Below are 15709 nucleotides of genomic sequence, written 5' to 3'. Positions count from 1 at the left end.
ACAGTTTAGAAAATGAAAGTGTACATTTGAATACAGAGAAATACAATACAGAGCTGAATACAGAGCAATACAATAGAGCCAGCTGTAAATAAACATAGGCAGCCCAATTTATGTTCTCACTGGGCATTCAGTCAAATTGATAAAAGGCACAGCTATAACATCTGTTGTGTTCTTAATTGTCTGAAATTGAAGGGAAAATGCACATTCAGCAGATATAAATTCAAGTATAGCTCTGCAAGTGTGTGTGTGTGTGTGTGTGTGTGTGTGTGTGTGTGTGTGTGTGTGTGTCTGTGTCTCAAAACATATATACTGTAGATATACAAAAAGCATTGAGTCACTGCACTCACCACTCCTAATACTGGACTTCATGTGGTATGTGACCAGGGATGCGGTCAGTTTACCTACAATCAAAATACCGACATGGTCAAAATACCGACATTTAAAATACAGACAAGGTCAAAATACCGACATTTAAAATACAGACAGGTCAAAAAGTCGACATGAGTTTTTTACATGTTTTTTTCATTGAAACGGACCTGTTCATACTTTTATTTCGTAAAAGGATAGGAAAAGGAATGGAACTCTGCACTAATCAAATAATTTTGAATACATTGTTACATTTGTCAGATCATTTTGAATACATTGTTAAATTTGTCAATATTTTTTTAAACAAATTTTTAAGCATTATTTCTCACAATTTTGACACATTATACGACCCTGTTTATTTTATAATTTACATACGTGTCGAAGGACCAAAAGTTAAATAATCTTCTTAGGTATAAGGTGTATTACACATATCATTAAATACAATATTCACGGATCACCATTTATTACAATCTTCACATCCATTCCACTTTTTTCTTGTTTACTGTTCAAAATACGATAGGAAAATGGAGACATTTGAAGGATAAATATTCAAAATGTACACATGTGTTGAAGGACCAAAACTTAAATAATCTTCTTAGGTAAAATATTACCATCGATATTATATGATAGTCACATAATCCACTACCTAATTAATAACAAGTAAAATGTAGTATATACAGATTTTATATAAATCCCAATTATAACTGGGAGTCACACATCCATGTACAAATTATATATAATCTCATTAAACTAATAATAAAGAAAATATGATATTTTAAGGATAATTTTTGTATACAGTATCCCAATTATGTTTGGGAGGCATATATCTGTACATCAATTAACATATTATTACAACATAACCTAATGGGAAGCATTGAATATAGTCAATTTTATAAGTACACTAATTGTAAGGGATATAACCATATACCCAAGTATATAATATAATTGTAGAAGCAGCATGAAAATAAATGTCACTAGATGTAATTTAAACCAATATTTATGTCTGTTAATGTGTGGATATAAGATGCCAATTGGGGCTCACCGAATAAAAGGATAATCGTATAACATCAAATATTATAGATAGGGGTATCATGAGGAATTTACATCTAGATAATAGAGGGGGTAATACAGACTAGATCGTAGATGTGCTCATTTACGATCAGTTTGACAGACACAGAGCTAGTCCGCCCGCACGTCTGGCTCTACCCCCAACTTCCCCCGCACAGGTGCAATAGCATCGCACGGCGGTGATGCTTTTGTACCTGAAGTGTAGCTCCTTACCAGCGCAGCTCCTGCTTGCTGGCAGGGAGCTAACCATTGCTCTCCGGGTCGCAGCGGCCGCGTGTGATGACACGCAGCCGCCGCGGACCGCCCCCGCACGGTCTGGGCACGCCTGCATTGCCCGGACCGCGACCCCAAATCGGCGGCCCAACGGTGCCGGCCCACCCAGCGAACACCTCCCACTGTCATTCGGGCAGAGGCGATCGCTGGGCTGAGATGCCGATCGCATCTCTGGCATGCAACGGCGCACTGCGGCATCTGCACATTTTCAGACCTGATCGCCCGTTGTGCAAAAACGCACAGCAGCGATCAGGTCTGAATTAGTCCCAGAGGTGAGGTAATAATAGGATACAGCAATGAGCATTCAGCGCGCCTCCCTCTGTATGTTCAGAATGGGAGAAGCGTGATAGGGTACATGAATCACATGACAATGGGAGCGCTCTGTACATCATCTTCATTTCATATGGGAGATGCACGATTGGTCAATATGGTCACATGACATACTATCTTCATTTGGATTGGTCACTGAATATCCATTTATCCCTGCTGGGGATTACAATCGGCTTTGCTCGTGAAGAAGTCAATCACGAAAACACGTGTCTGCGGCATCATGGCCGCTAAATGACACTGAAATACATGTTATTTGTTTGTATGTGATCTGTGTTACACAGCTTGCACTATTAGAAGGAACACTATTTATGTGAGATTTAGAGGAGCGCTGATTAGATTTACAAACAAGCATGGGAAGGAGAGAGCAATATGCAGTAAACAAACTATAAATGAATGTGTATGGGGCATTATGAATAATTACCTATATTATAATACTAGCCAATATGCTGGCATAACCGCATATACAGTATCATAGTAATTAAAATATGCCTGGTGTGTTGGGAAATCATCTGTATACTTAATATTAGTATATGTGACATATACAGACATTCATGAGTTACACTAAGTCACTGCAGAGAGACACAGTGTATATTAAAGAATATTCAGTCTAAAGCTAGGTGCACACTATACAATTATCTGTCAGATAATCTGCCAGATCTCTATGGTTGGAATGAAAATCTGGTAATGGCTGAGAGCAAATTACAGTCTATCATTTGTTTCCAAACACTGGAATACGAACAAAACCTGTTGTGCATACAAATTGGTTAAACACAAATTTAACCAACTTGGGTGAACGACTGTTTTTGACAGTTTTGCAGTGTTTGGGAACAAATTAGATAGACTGTAATTTGCTCTCATCCATTATCAGATATTCATTCCAACCGGCTAGATCTGGCAGATTATCTGCCAGATAATTGTATAGTATGTACCAACCTTAAGGAACCCAATAAGAAACAATTATCAGTTCAGTATCCTAAATTGCTACAAATGTATCTTTCAGTGGCTACGTGTAATAACGTGGCCTGGTTGAATAGATAGCGTCCTCTCAAAAGCAACTATTATAACAAATTGCCACAAGTGTATCACTTAGGGGCTGCATGTCACAAATCGGCAACAATAATGAGCTGACTGAAGGAATTAGGGTGTGTACACACGGTGAGATCCTTGCTATGCCCGATTTTCACTTGCGATTTCCCCTGAACTCCCTGGAGCCCAGATAGCACACATTTTGACTAACTTTTTTTGATATATGGACTATGTGTGCTTACGATTTTGGTTTATGTGAGATGTCATTGACATTTGAGATGAACTAGATAGTACACCGATCTAGCAAGGATTGACTTGCCTGCACAGTCTATCTTTTCTTGCGATGCCGACCTGGCGGGACCACGCATCGGGATCGAATCGGGATCGCAAGGTGACTTTCACCTTGCGATCTGCACTAACTTTTCTTGCGATTTTTTTTTCTTCCAATATTAATTTTTTATTATTTTGCGGGTAAACAAAGCAATTGGGAAAGGGATACAGAAAAGAAAAAGGGAGGGGTAGGGGGGGTACACACAACAGTCAGCATAATACACAGAAACATAAAGAGTATTATACAAAACATTGTACAAAAAAAAAAAAAAGGAGCAATGCAAGAGTAAATCATGCCATCAGAGCATTCATACTAATCTAATAGCGGATATACCTAAGCGTCAGGAGGGGGCGTGGGGTTCGGTGAGTGACTATTCCAATAGGTGGACCAGGGATACCATCGGAGCAGTGGGGATGTTGGGGTAGAGGCATAGGCCACTCCCGCTGTCTCGAATTCGTAGTGCGACTGTACGGCCATTTCTATTGCAGAGATATGGGGAGCCTCGGTGGAACGCCCATGGCGAGCGATTAAAAGTTTTGTTGAGATAAGGATATGGCCTAGGATATAGCGGTCACCTGGCGTTAAATCGCCATAGTATAGATGTAGAAGGGCCAGTCGTGGGTGGGGGGAAATATGGTGGCCTAGCACTGATTCTATGAGGTGGAAGACCGATGTCCACAATGGGGTAAGTACTGGGCAATCCCAAAAGACATGCATTAAAGTACCGACCTTACCACAGTCCTGCCAACACATTTTGGATGTGGTGGATTGCATCGCATGGAGGCGGGATGGGGTGAAATACAGGCGGTGAAGAAGTTTATATGACAGTTCTATATGTGATATACATTTAGAAACTGTATAGCAGGATCTATATATCATTTCCCATTCCTCCTCTGAGATTGAGCATCCAAGATCTACCTCCCATTTCATCTGGAAGGGGGCTTTCTGTAGCGGTTGGGAATTATTAATGTAGTTATACCATTTGGTAATACCTCCTCTGCCTCCCCCAGTCTCCAGGAACTTTTGAACAAGTTTAGGCAAGTAGGGAGGGGGGATAGTGGGTGTCAAGACTCCGTGGAGCCAATGTATAAGCTGCAAATATTTATAAAATTCCCCATGTGGTAGTAGGAAATTTTCCTGGATCTGGGCAAAAGAAAGAAGAGCACCATGCGCCATTATATCCTGTAAAGACCGGATTCCCTGTGATATCCAGTAATCGAATCTCAAGTCAGGGATCAAGGAGGCTACTCCTGTCAATGATATGGCCGTAGTGGGGAGAGTTATGTCATTCCCACTTCGCACTATCTCTAGCCAAGCTTTCCTAGTAGATTGGACAGAGAGGGACCGATTGATTAATACTGTGCCCTCCGATTTAGGGAGTAACAATACATCGGTCAGGGGTAACGGGGCTATAAGATCTTGTTCAAGTTGTACCCACGATTGGCACGTGGGTTGAGTATACCATGCCCCTATCTGTGCTAGACGGCAAGCCAGTTGGTATGAGTGCAAATCTGGATATGCCAAGCCCCCGTCTCGTTTGGGTCGAGTCATTGTTTTCCTGGCTAACCTTGGTTTCTTGCCTTTCCAGATATAAGAGTTAAATATCGCGTTAAATTTGGATAAAAGGGAGTTGGGTACGATGAGGGGGATGGCCCGGAACAGGTACATAAGTCTGAGAAGGATCGTCATTTTCAGTGCGGCTATTCTCCCTAGCCATGATACATGTTGCATCATCCAGTCCGAGACTAGAGTTGCGGATTTGCGCAAGAGGGGGGGGGGGGGGAGTTAGCGGATATCAGATCGTCTAGCTTCTTGGTGATATGGATTCCCAGATATTTGAGGCTTCTACCCTGCCAGGAGTACGAGTAGGAAGCCTTCAGTTCGGACAAGAGAGGGGGCGTAAAATTAATAGGGAGTGCCTCTGTCTTAGTGTTATTAAGTTTATAGTAGGATACTGCTGAATATTTGGACAGGAGTGTGTGCAGCGCTCTCAGGGAGGAGGAGGGGTTAGTGAGTGTCAAAAGGACATCGTCTGCGAAAAGACATATCTTATGAGAATGTCCCGAGAATTCCACACCTTTAATCGAGGGCGAGGATCGAATTTTCTCGGCCAATGGTTCCATTGCCATAGCAAAAACTAGTGGGGATAGGGGGCACCCTTGGCGAGTGCCGTTCGTAATGGAAAAGGATGATGAGAGCAGTCCGTTCACACACACCCTCGCCGAAGGGAGAGAATATAAAGCCATAATGGATGATAGGACCCTACCAGTGAGGCCAAACTTTCTAAGAACCCCTTGCAGGTTTCCCCAGTGAAGGCGGTCGAACGCCTTCTCCGCGTCTAACGAGAGCAATAATAAAGGAGATTCTGATCTAGAGAGGGCGTCGAATACATTTACCACTCGCCTGGTGTTGTCGGGGGACTGTCTGCCGGGGACAAAGCCCACCTGGTCACCGTGGATGATAGAGGGAAGTAGAGGGTTAAGCCTGTTAGCCACTAACTTAGCGTAGATTTTCAAATCGGTATTTAATAAGGCTATGGGGCGATAGTTGGGCATCATGGCAGAATTCTTCCCCGGTTTAGGAAAAGCTACTACGCGGGCTTCTAGCATCTCCTCCTACGGAGGAGGCGTGATTAAAAACTCCGTCTAGGACAGGGACCAGAGTGTCTTTAAAACATTTGTAGAAATTGTTTATAAACCCATCAGGGCCTGGAGCTTTGTCTAATGGGAGTGATTCTATGGCTTGAGTGATTTCCTTCTGGGACCATGGTTGGTTTAAAGTCTGCAAAGTATCTAGGTCAATGGAGGGGAGATTAACATCTTTCAAAAAGGCTGCTATATTAGCTGGTGTAGGTTGTGGGATAGAGATATCGTCTTTTAGATTATATAGGGAGGAGTAATATGAGGCAAAGGAGTTAGCGATATCTGATGGGTCTGTTATCTTGATATTATTTGAATTGAAGATATATTTCACCCTTTCCTTAGCATTTTCCCCCCGCAATTTGCGAGCAAGCATTCTACCCGCCCTATCTCCTTGCATATAGAACTTTTGCCGCAGTCGGAAAATATTTTTACGGACCTCCGTTAATTCTACTTTATTCAGCTCATCCCTGACCCGGGTCAAATCTCGATATATTTTCTTATTAGAGGGATACAGCTTAAGCAGAGCATCTAGATCTTTAAGACGGGCTTCGAGTTCTACCTGTTTTTCCCGGGAGGTCCTGCGTATATAAGCAGCCGCTTGAATTGACGCTCCCCTAACTACCGCTTTGAGGGCGCACCAATGTGTGAATACGGACGTTTCTGCTGGGATGTTAGTTTCAATATATAGGGAGAGGGCCTGTGCAAGAGACCGATGGGCGTCCGCGTTCAAAAGAAGTCCCTAAGGCGCCATAGGGTAGGAGAGGACCTCTCTTGGCGGGGGTTCCAACGGACAGAGAGGGCAGAGTGATCTGACCACGATACTGGCAGGATAGAAGCCTTCGAAACCTGTTGGAGTGTCCACTTATCTGATATTACTAGATCGATCCTAGAATAAGAGCCATGGACTGGGGAGAAGAACGAATAATCCCTACAAGTCGGGTTCTTAGCTCTCCAAACATCATAGAGGTCATATTCATGCAGAATATTTCTAAAGGCATGGGAGCTGTCACGTTGCGAATCTCCCTTGGGAGATGGGTGGGCTTGGGATCTGTCTACCGTTGGGTCAAGGACCATGTTAAAATCACCCAACAGTAGTAAAGCACCCGATAGGTGCTTCTGGAGGATTGTGAAAAATTTCCTAAGGAAAGGTATTTGTTTGGTATTGGGAGCATATAGCGTAGCTATAGTGACCGGCCTGTCTTCCAATTCACCTGTCAGTATAAGGTACCTGCCTTCTTGGTCTGAGATCTGACACTCTAGAGAGAAATCGCAAGAATTTGAGAATAATATTGCCACTCCTGCTCTCTTTTTCGGGCCATTGGACATATAGCCAATGGGGAATTTATTATCCCTAAGAGGGGGGGGGGGGGGGGGTGACGAAAGCATAAAGTGGGTCTCCTGTAAGGCCACTATATGCGCCTTACATTTTGCAAAGTGACGCAGGGCTAAACGTCGTTTGTTCGGTGAATTCAGCCCGTTTAGATTTAAGGATAGTACATTAACCATTAGGCTTATCTGAGAGCCGTGCTAATATCAGGTTGCATATAAAAATTATGTAACAGGGTCTGCTAGAGTGTGTGTGTGTGTTAGAACTTGGAGAGATGGGAAGAACAGGGAGGGTGGAAGAAACAGTAAGAAGGGGACATAGAGCGGGCACCTCAGGGATGCCAAATGGTTGCCTAGCAAGGCAACACATGGGGTCGGGGCGAGGTACGGGGAGTTATCTCCCCCCTACTCCTAAAACATTCAACCTAAAAAATGAATAACTGCAAGGGGCCACAGGGCACATGCCTCCTCTCTGGGAAATCCACTAATGACATATATAACATCAAGAGGAGCAGAATTGTCCCGTTTAGAGGTGCAAGGTTAAGCATGGTCAACAGGATTATAGTGAATACAGTACACAATACACATCCTAAGTTAAACTGGTGCCGCCCAAATGGATAGGGAAAAATTACTACTTCATGCTCCCCCGGAGCATTATCCGTGTGGGCATAGCAGCGGCACGCAGTGACATAGAGGGATGCAGGAAAAACAAGATCATGCTCGATAATGACATACAACCTGGTTGAGGAAATCAGTCTCTAATGTCCATTGTCTGCCATCGTCCACTCCTGGGTCAGCTTGAGAGTTGCCGGTGCCTTTTCAGATGTATCTTCTCTCCTCCAGGAATCCAGTAATTTCAGACCCGCTTCTGGTGTGATTATCGCGTGCATAACACCGTTACGTCTAACCAACAATTTCGTCGGGAACCCCCATCGGTATAGGATATCGGCTTTCCTGAGCGCTGAAGTCACCGGGTAGAACGAACGTCTCAAGGCTAGGGTGGCTGCCGAGAGGTCTCCGTAGACTTGTACATCTCCCAGGGTCCTGGCTGGTAGGTCCGGGCGCATCGCCGCCCGCAGGATTTGTTCCTTGATATGGAAGTAATGCATCCTCATTAGAGTGTCTCTCGGAGCGTCCTTTAGGGCATTTCTAGCCTTCGGTAGGCGATGGATGCGGTCGATAAGAAAGTCATCAATAGAGTTGGTTGGGAGAAGCGCCATGAAGAGATCCGTCGCAAATTGGGTGAGCTCTGCGTTGGTGACGGTTTCTGGGATGCCCCGGAGCTTTATATTATTACGGTGTGACCTGTCCTCAAGGTCACAGGTCTTCCGCCGTAGATCCGCGACTTCGGCCTGTAGCTCTTCAAGCTGGGTAATCACCCCGTTATGTGACTTCACCACCTCCTCACACTTATTTTCAAGATGATCCGTGCGTTGGCCTATAGCGTCGACCGACTGTTGGCAGCTTTGAAGCGCTGTCTTAACTTCCATCGTGATATCATCTTTAAAGGAAGCCAGAAGTTGCCGCATAGACCCTAGTGTGAGGGGTGCATCATCATCGAGTTGAGAGAGTTTTGTTTGATTCACCCGAGGGGTCACGGAAATGTCATCGCCACTCCGGGGTTGTTTAGGCAAGGAGTCCGGTATGACAGAGTGTTTCTGGCTTTGGGAAGACGGGGACTGTTTAAAAAAGGCGGTTGGAGTTGGGTCTTTCTGGTGTTTAGGCGGCATAGTTCCAATGTAAGAACCCTCTCACGGTTGTCGTAGAGAAGAGAAATCAGACCCAGGAGGAGGAGAGATAAGCCTATGTCGGCTCAATATGCATGCCCAGGCAGCTTTACTTCTTCAGGAGCGGGGGGGGAGTTCCATACATTGCGCTGGAGATCACATCAGAACGGCTTGGCAAGAGGTGAATCTCCCCACGGCATCCAGTTACCGGGTATCAGCGGGGATGAACTGTCCTTATAAGTATGTCTGACTTTTCCCTGTGAAGGCAGATTTGAGTATCAGGGAGTGAGTATGCACCGGGCCTACCTCATATGTAGAGGCACAGAGATGCTGGTTTATTTTGCAGAAAAGGTGTAGGATACAGGTAGGACCGCAGTACTGGCTATTTGCCAGCAATCAAGATGGCGCCTCCAGCTTCCAGTCACAGGCCTCTGGTATATGGGTGCCTTGAGTACCCTGAGATCATTGGTGGTGTCAGCGGGTGTGGGCCGAGAGTTCCGGGGTCCCTGTCTCCCCCATCTCGTCTGGGCTCCCAGCGGGGCACCCGGCAATCTTCCGGGGAGGCTCACAGTAGTTCAGCCGGAGGCCCCAAGATGGCCGCCGGCGGGGGCACAGGCTGGGGAATTGCACAGTAAGTACAGCTCCCGTGGTCTGGGAGCAGCGGTACCTCGTCCAGTGGGTGGTCTGGGGCAGGCTGGGGAGCGATGAGGGAAGAGACGGGCGGTGGCGGACGGCGCCACGGGTCCCGTTCTCTTTTCTTGCGATTTTGACTATATAGTCAAAATCTCAAGAAAATATCTCACAGTGTGTACACACCCTAACACTGAGGTGACGGAATAGATAGCATTTCTCAGAGGCAACCATTATAACAACATAGGGGGTAATTCAGAGTTGATTGCAGCAGCAACAGCAGCAAATTTGTTAAAAGTTGGGCAAAACCATGGGCCTAGGGGCTAATTCAGTAAGGATAGCAAATTCTGATAATCAGCAGAATTTGCTATCCTTTTACTCGCATGCTGGGGGCCGCCCAGCGCTGGACAGGGCCACGCAGCATACTCGCCAGCGCCTCCCCCCCTTCAACAAGCAGAAATTGCGATCGCGACGCAATTTCTGCTTGTCAGCAGAAACTAAAGACGACTCTTGCAGCAGGAGTCCCGGTGCCATTTTATCTGTCGCGATGGCTGCATGTGACATCATGCAACCACCACGCCCACGACACGCCTCCATTCGTCCGCCTCCGCCCACCGTTCGGTTCGCCCTGTCCCTGCAACGCTCCGTCTCCTCCCTGGAAACAGAGCGTTGCCGCCCCCCTCCTGTCCAGCGGCCGCCTCTGCCTGATTGACAGGCAGAGGCAATCTCATTTTCTGTGGCCCCCCACAGAAAGTGCGGGCGCTGTGCATGCGCCCGTGGCCCCACCGCAAAAATTCCGGTTGTAGCGCGTTTTGCGATCCAACCAGAGTTAATCGCAGCAGCAAATTTGTTAGCAGTTGGGCAAAACCATGTGCACTGCAGGGGGGGGCAGATGTAACATGTGCAGAGAGAGTTAGATTTGGGTGGGGTGTGTTCAAACTGAAATCTAAATTACAGTGTAAAAATAAAGCAGCCAGTATTTACCCTGCAGAGAAACAAAATAACCCACCCAAATCTAACTCTCTCTGCAAATGTTATATCTTCCCCCCGTGCAGTGCACATGGGGGGTCATTCCGAGTTGTTCGCTCGGTAAAAATCTTCGCATCGCAGCGATTTTCCGCTTAATGCGCATGCGCAATGTTTGCACTGCGACTGCGCCAAGTAAATTTGCTATGCAGTTAGGATTTTTACTCACGGCTTTTTCTTCGTTCTGGCGATCGTAATGTGATTGACAGGAAATGGGTGTTACTGGGCGGAAACAGGCCATTTTATGTGCGTGTGGGAAAAAACGCTACCGTTTCCGGAAAAAACGCAGGAGTGGCCGGAGAAACGGGGGAGTGTCTGGGCGAACGCTGGGTGTGTTTGTGATGTCAAACCAGGAACGACAAGCACTGAAATGATCGCAGATGCCGAGTAAGTCTGGAGCTACTCAGAAACTGCTACGAGGTGTGTAATCGCAATATTGCGAATACGTCGTTCGCAATTTTGAGATGCTAAGATTCACTCCCAGTAGGCGGCGGCTTAGCATGAGCAAATCTGCTAAAATCTGCTTGCGAGCGAACAACTCGGAATGACCCCCCATGGTTTTGCCCAACTGCTAACAAATTTGCTGCTGCGATCAGCTCTGAATTACAGTAGGCCCATAGTGTGTAACTATAAGGATATCTAATTTCAGTGTGCGAGTGCATTAATGTGGATATTAACATCACAATAATAGAGATACACTGTGAAAATAAAGTTTATTAAAAACGGACCAGATAATAAGCAATTGTTTTCTATATAAGGCACATATGTATCAGCCATCCTATCAACAATAATAATACACTGTGAAATTGTGAGTACCTATGAGTTTATGGGGTATATGCAATTGCGGTCGAATTCGCGGCAATTTTCGCCGTTTTTTAATTCGACTCAATTCGACAGGTGAATCCCGGAAGGTGGCTTCCGGAATTCACCATATTCAATGAAAAACGGATTCGCCAGAGTCGCGGGCGAAAATCGGCCGATTTGGCGGATTTTGCCGCGATTTTAAAAAACGGTAAAAAAACGTGAAAAACCCGGAAAAAAAATGGCGTGGGGTCCCCCCTCCAAAGCATAACCAGCCTCGGGCTCATCGAGCTGGTCCTGGTTCTAAAAATGCAGGGGAAAAATTGGCCAGGGATCCCCCGTATTTTTAAAACCAGCACCGGGCACTGCGCCTGGTGCTGGTGCCAAAAATACGGGGGACAAAAAGAGTAGGGGTCCCCCGTATTTTTAACACCAGCATCGGGCTCCACTAGCTGGACAGATAATGCCACAGCCGGGGGTCACTTTTATGCCGTGCCCTGCGGCCGTGGCATTAAATATCCAACTAGTCACCCCTGGCCGGGGTACCCTGGGGGAGTGGGGACCCCTTCAATCAAGGGGTCCCCCCCCACAGCCACCCAAGGGCCAGGGGTGAAGCCCGAGGCTGTCCCCCCCCATCCAATGGGCTGCGGATGGGGGGGCTGATAGCCTTTTGTGATAATAAAAAGATATTGTATTTTCCAGCAGTACTACAAGTCCCAGCAAGCCTCCCCCGCAAGCTGGTACTTGGAGAACCACAAGTACCAGCATGCGGGAGAAAAACGGGTCCGCTGGTACCTGTAGTACTACTGGGAAAAAAATACCCAAATAAAAACAGGACACACACACCTTGATAGTAAAACTTTATTACACACTACCGACCAGGGCTGTTTCTTGGGGCAGGCGAGCAGTGCAACCGCACTGGGCGCCCGCCACGGCACTAACTGTGGCTCCCTGCTTCCCCCTCCTATTTCTCCCAGAGTAACCCGCTCGGGGGGCGGAGTTTCACGGAATGACGGGGTTGCGTTGTTACGCCACAACGCAACCCCGTCACTCCGCGAAACTCCCCCCCCGCGCGCCGCCCGAGCGGAGTACCGAGGGGGATCCAAGTTAGGAAGAGGGAAAGGCCGGCGTGAGGAGCGACTGGTGAGGCGGGCCGAAGAGCGGTAATCGCCTTTGTAAGTATTCTCTCTCTCTCTCAATGTGTAAAATGGGGACACCTGCCGTAATGTGTGAAATGGGGACTCTTGCCTGCCGTAGTGTGGGGATTAAATGTATTAAGGGCATTGCGGTGTGTGGCATAATATGGTGCAGGGGGCATTACTGTGTGGGGATTAATATTGTAGAAATTTTTCCTGTGGTGGTCGTGATCTGTTGGAGCAGGGTCAAAAACTGGATTGTGAGGTAGTCTTTTCAGACGAGGCCATGCCCATTTAAATGAGACCACACCCATTTAGATGAGGCCACGCCCCCTTGCCGTGTGCGCACACAAGTTTGTTTGTTTTTAATCTAGGTGTGTGTGTGGGGGGGGGCACATTTTTTTATGTCACGGGGGGCGTATTTTTAAATCTCGCACTGGGAGCCAAATTGGCTAGAAACAGCCCTGCTACCGACACACACATACTTACCTATGTTGACACGCCGACTGCCACGGTCTCCGACGATCCGAGGGTACCTGTGAAAAAATTATACTCACCTTCCAGCGTCCAGAGATAAATCCACGTCCAGAGAGTAAAATCCACGTACTTGTTTTAAAAAAAAAAAACGCAAAAACCCGCTCCATACCGGACTAGAAAGGGGTCCAATGCTTTCACATCAGACCCCTTTCTCCCGAATGCCGGGACATCACGTGACTCCTGTCACTGACGTCCCTTCAGCCAATCAGGAAGCGCTACTTCCGTGGCGCTCACCTGATTGGCTGTGCGCTGTCTGTACTGTGACAGCGCATCGCAAAGCCGCTCCATTACTTTCAATGGTGGGAACTTTGCGGGTAGCGGTGGGGTCACCCGCCGGTCAGCCGCTGACCGGCGGGTGACCTCACCGCTAGCCGCTAAGTTCCCACCATTGAATATAATGGAGGGAGCTGTGCGATGCGCTGTCACAGTACAGACAGCGCTCAGCCAATCAGGTGAGCGCAACGAAGTTGCGCTTCCTGATTGGCTTAGAGACCTTTCTGTGACAGCTGTCACTGACAGGTCTCATTCGTGGAAAGGTGTCCCATGTGTCAGCATGGGACCCCTTTCAGTCCGTTATGGAGCGGGTATTTGCGTTTTTTTATTTTTAACAAGTACGTGGATTTATCTCTGGACCATGGCTGAGGTGAGTATATTGATCTTTTTTTTCAGGTATCCGTGGATTCTACATGGAGAAGAGGACCGATGTCGGCATGTGAACATAGGTAAGTATGTGTGTGTCGGTAGTGTGTAATAAAGTTTTACTGTCGACGGTGTGTGTGTCCTGTTTTTATTTGGGTATTTTTTTCCCAGTAGTACTACAGGTACCAGCGGGCCCGTTTTTCTCCCGCATGCTGGTACTTGTGGTTCTCCAAGTACCAGCTTGCGGGGGAGGCTTGCTGGGACTTGTAGTACTACTGGAAAAAACAATATCTTTTTATTATCACAAAAGGCTATCAGCCCCCCCATCCGCAGCCCATTGGATGGGGGGGGACAGCCTCGGGCTTCACCCCTGGCCCTTGGGTGGCCGGGGGGGGGGACCCCTTGATTGAAGGGGTCCCCACTCCCCCAGGGTACCCCGGCCAGGGGTGACTAGTTGGATATTTGATGCCACGGCCGCAGGGCACGGCATAAAAGTGACCCCCGGCTGTGGCATTATCTGTCCAGCTAGTGGAGCCCGATGCTGGTGTTAAAAATACGGGGGACCCCTACTCTTTTTGTCCCCCGTATTTTTGGCACCAGCACCAGGCGCAGAGCCCGGTGCTGGTTTTAAAAATACGGGGGAACCCCTGTCAAATTTTCCCCCGCATTTTTAGAACCAGGACCAGCTCGAAGAGCCCGAGGCTGGTTATGCTTTGGAGGGGGGACCCCACGCCATTTTTTTTTATGATTTCACCGTTCCAGCATAAAAAAAAAATAAAAAAAAAATAATATTTTAAAAAATATATAAATAATATTTGTGCCTCCAAAAAAAAAAAAAAAAGTACCTAATCCCTTCTAATATAAATAGATCTGCTATTCCCCCAAAAAAAAACATGTTTAAATTTTTTTTATTTGTTTTCACCCTCCAAAGTGTGGCGGATTGAAAATGACGAATTTGCTGTCTAAAAGCACTGCTGTCGAATTTCCAAACTTGAATTGAATATGCTTTGGTCGAATTGCAGCACTTATATCATTGCAGAAAAGTCGAATTTGCAAAAATTCGAATTTCAAAAAGTCGAATTTTGAAAGTCCGTTTTTTGGTCGGAAAGCACTGAATTGCATAGGCGATTTTTTTTTTGGGTCGAAAATGACCCGAAATTCGACAATTTCGGGAATTCGACCACAATTGCATATACCCCTATATATACTTAGCATAATACGGTTCCTTATGAGACTTCACTATTTGAGCATTTACCAGGACTCATTCCATTTGAGCATAATTATTGCTCCTCCCTATTTACATTAATATTGAAGTAAACAGGTAGCGGCCTTGGTTTTAGTATCACTTTATACACTATATTCACTTTTGTGTATATTTGTATGTTCAGATGTAATGTCCTTATTTTGTGATTAGACAGCTGTTAATCAATATAATAAAAGTTATATTTTAAAATCAATTTCTTAATGTGCGCCAACAAAGAGACATTCTTTTTTTTTTTCATACTTTACCATCCCAGTGGACCTGGAGGGTGGAATATAACAGTGTGCCGAGCGCAGCGAGGCACCGTGCCCAAAGCATGGCGAGCATGCGGTGCATTTATACGGTGCCCATGTCGACATACATACAAAAATATGAAAAACTTGTGTCAACTTTTTGACATGTCGACATTTAAAATGTCGGGATTTTGACCTTGTCGGGATTTGACCGTCGGACAATTGTTGTCAGGATTTTGATTGTAGGTAATTCATACTAAACCCTGTGACCACATTGTTTAAATAAAAATCACAGAAGGTCAGCACTCACCATATACAGTATATTTTATACACTCCCAGCTGTATTCTCTCTCTATA

At 46.2% G+C, this 15709-nt stretch overlaps 1 protein-coding gene across 3 annotated transcripts in view; it reads left to right on the top strand.

Annotated features, from left to right (window-relative positions):
* The window catches only part of PANK4 (pantothenate kinase 4 (inactive)), a 243774-nt gene that overhangs the window by 187785 nt on the left and 40280 nt on the right, over positions 1 to 15709 (top strand). The gene's annotated exons all lie outside the window — the stretch shown is intronic.

This window comes from Pseudophryne corroboree, chromosome 10, assembly GCF_028390025.1.
Source record: "Pseudophryne corroboree isolate aPseCor3 chromosome 10, aPseCor3.hap2, whole genome shotgun sequence".
Lineage (NCBI taxonomy): Eukaryota > Metazoa > Chordata > Amphibia > Anura > Myobatrachidae > Pseudophryne > Pseudophryne corroboree.
Note: the sequence above shows the minus strand (reverse complement) of the source record. Positions and strands in the feature narration are given on the sequence as shown.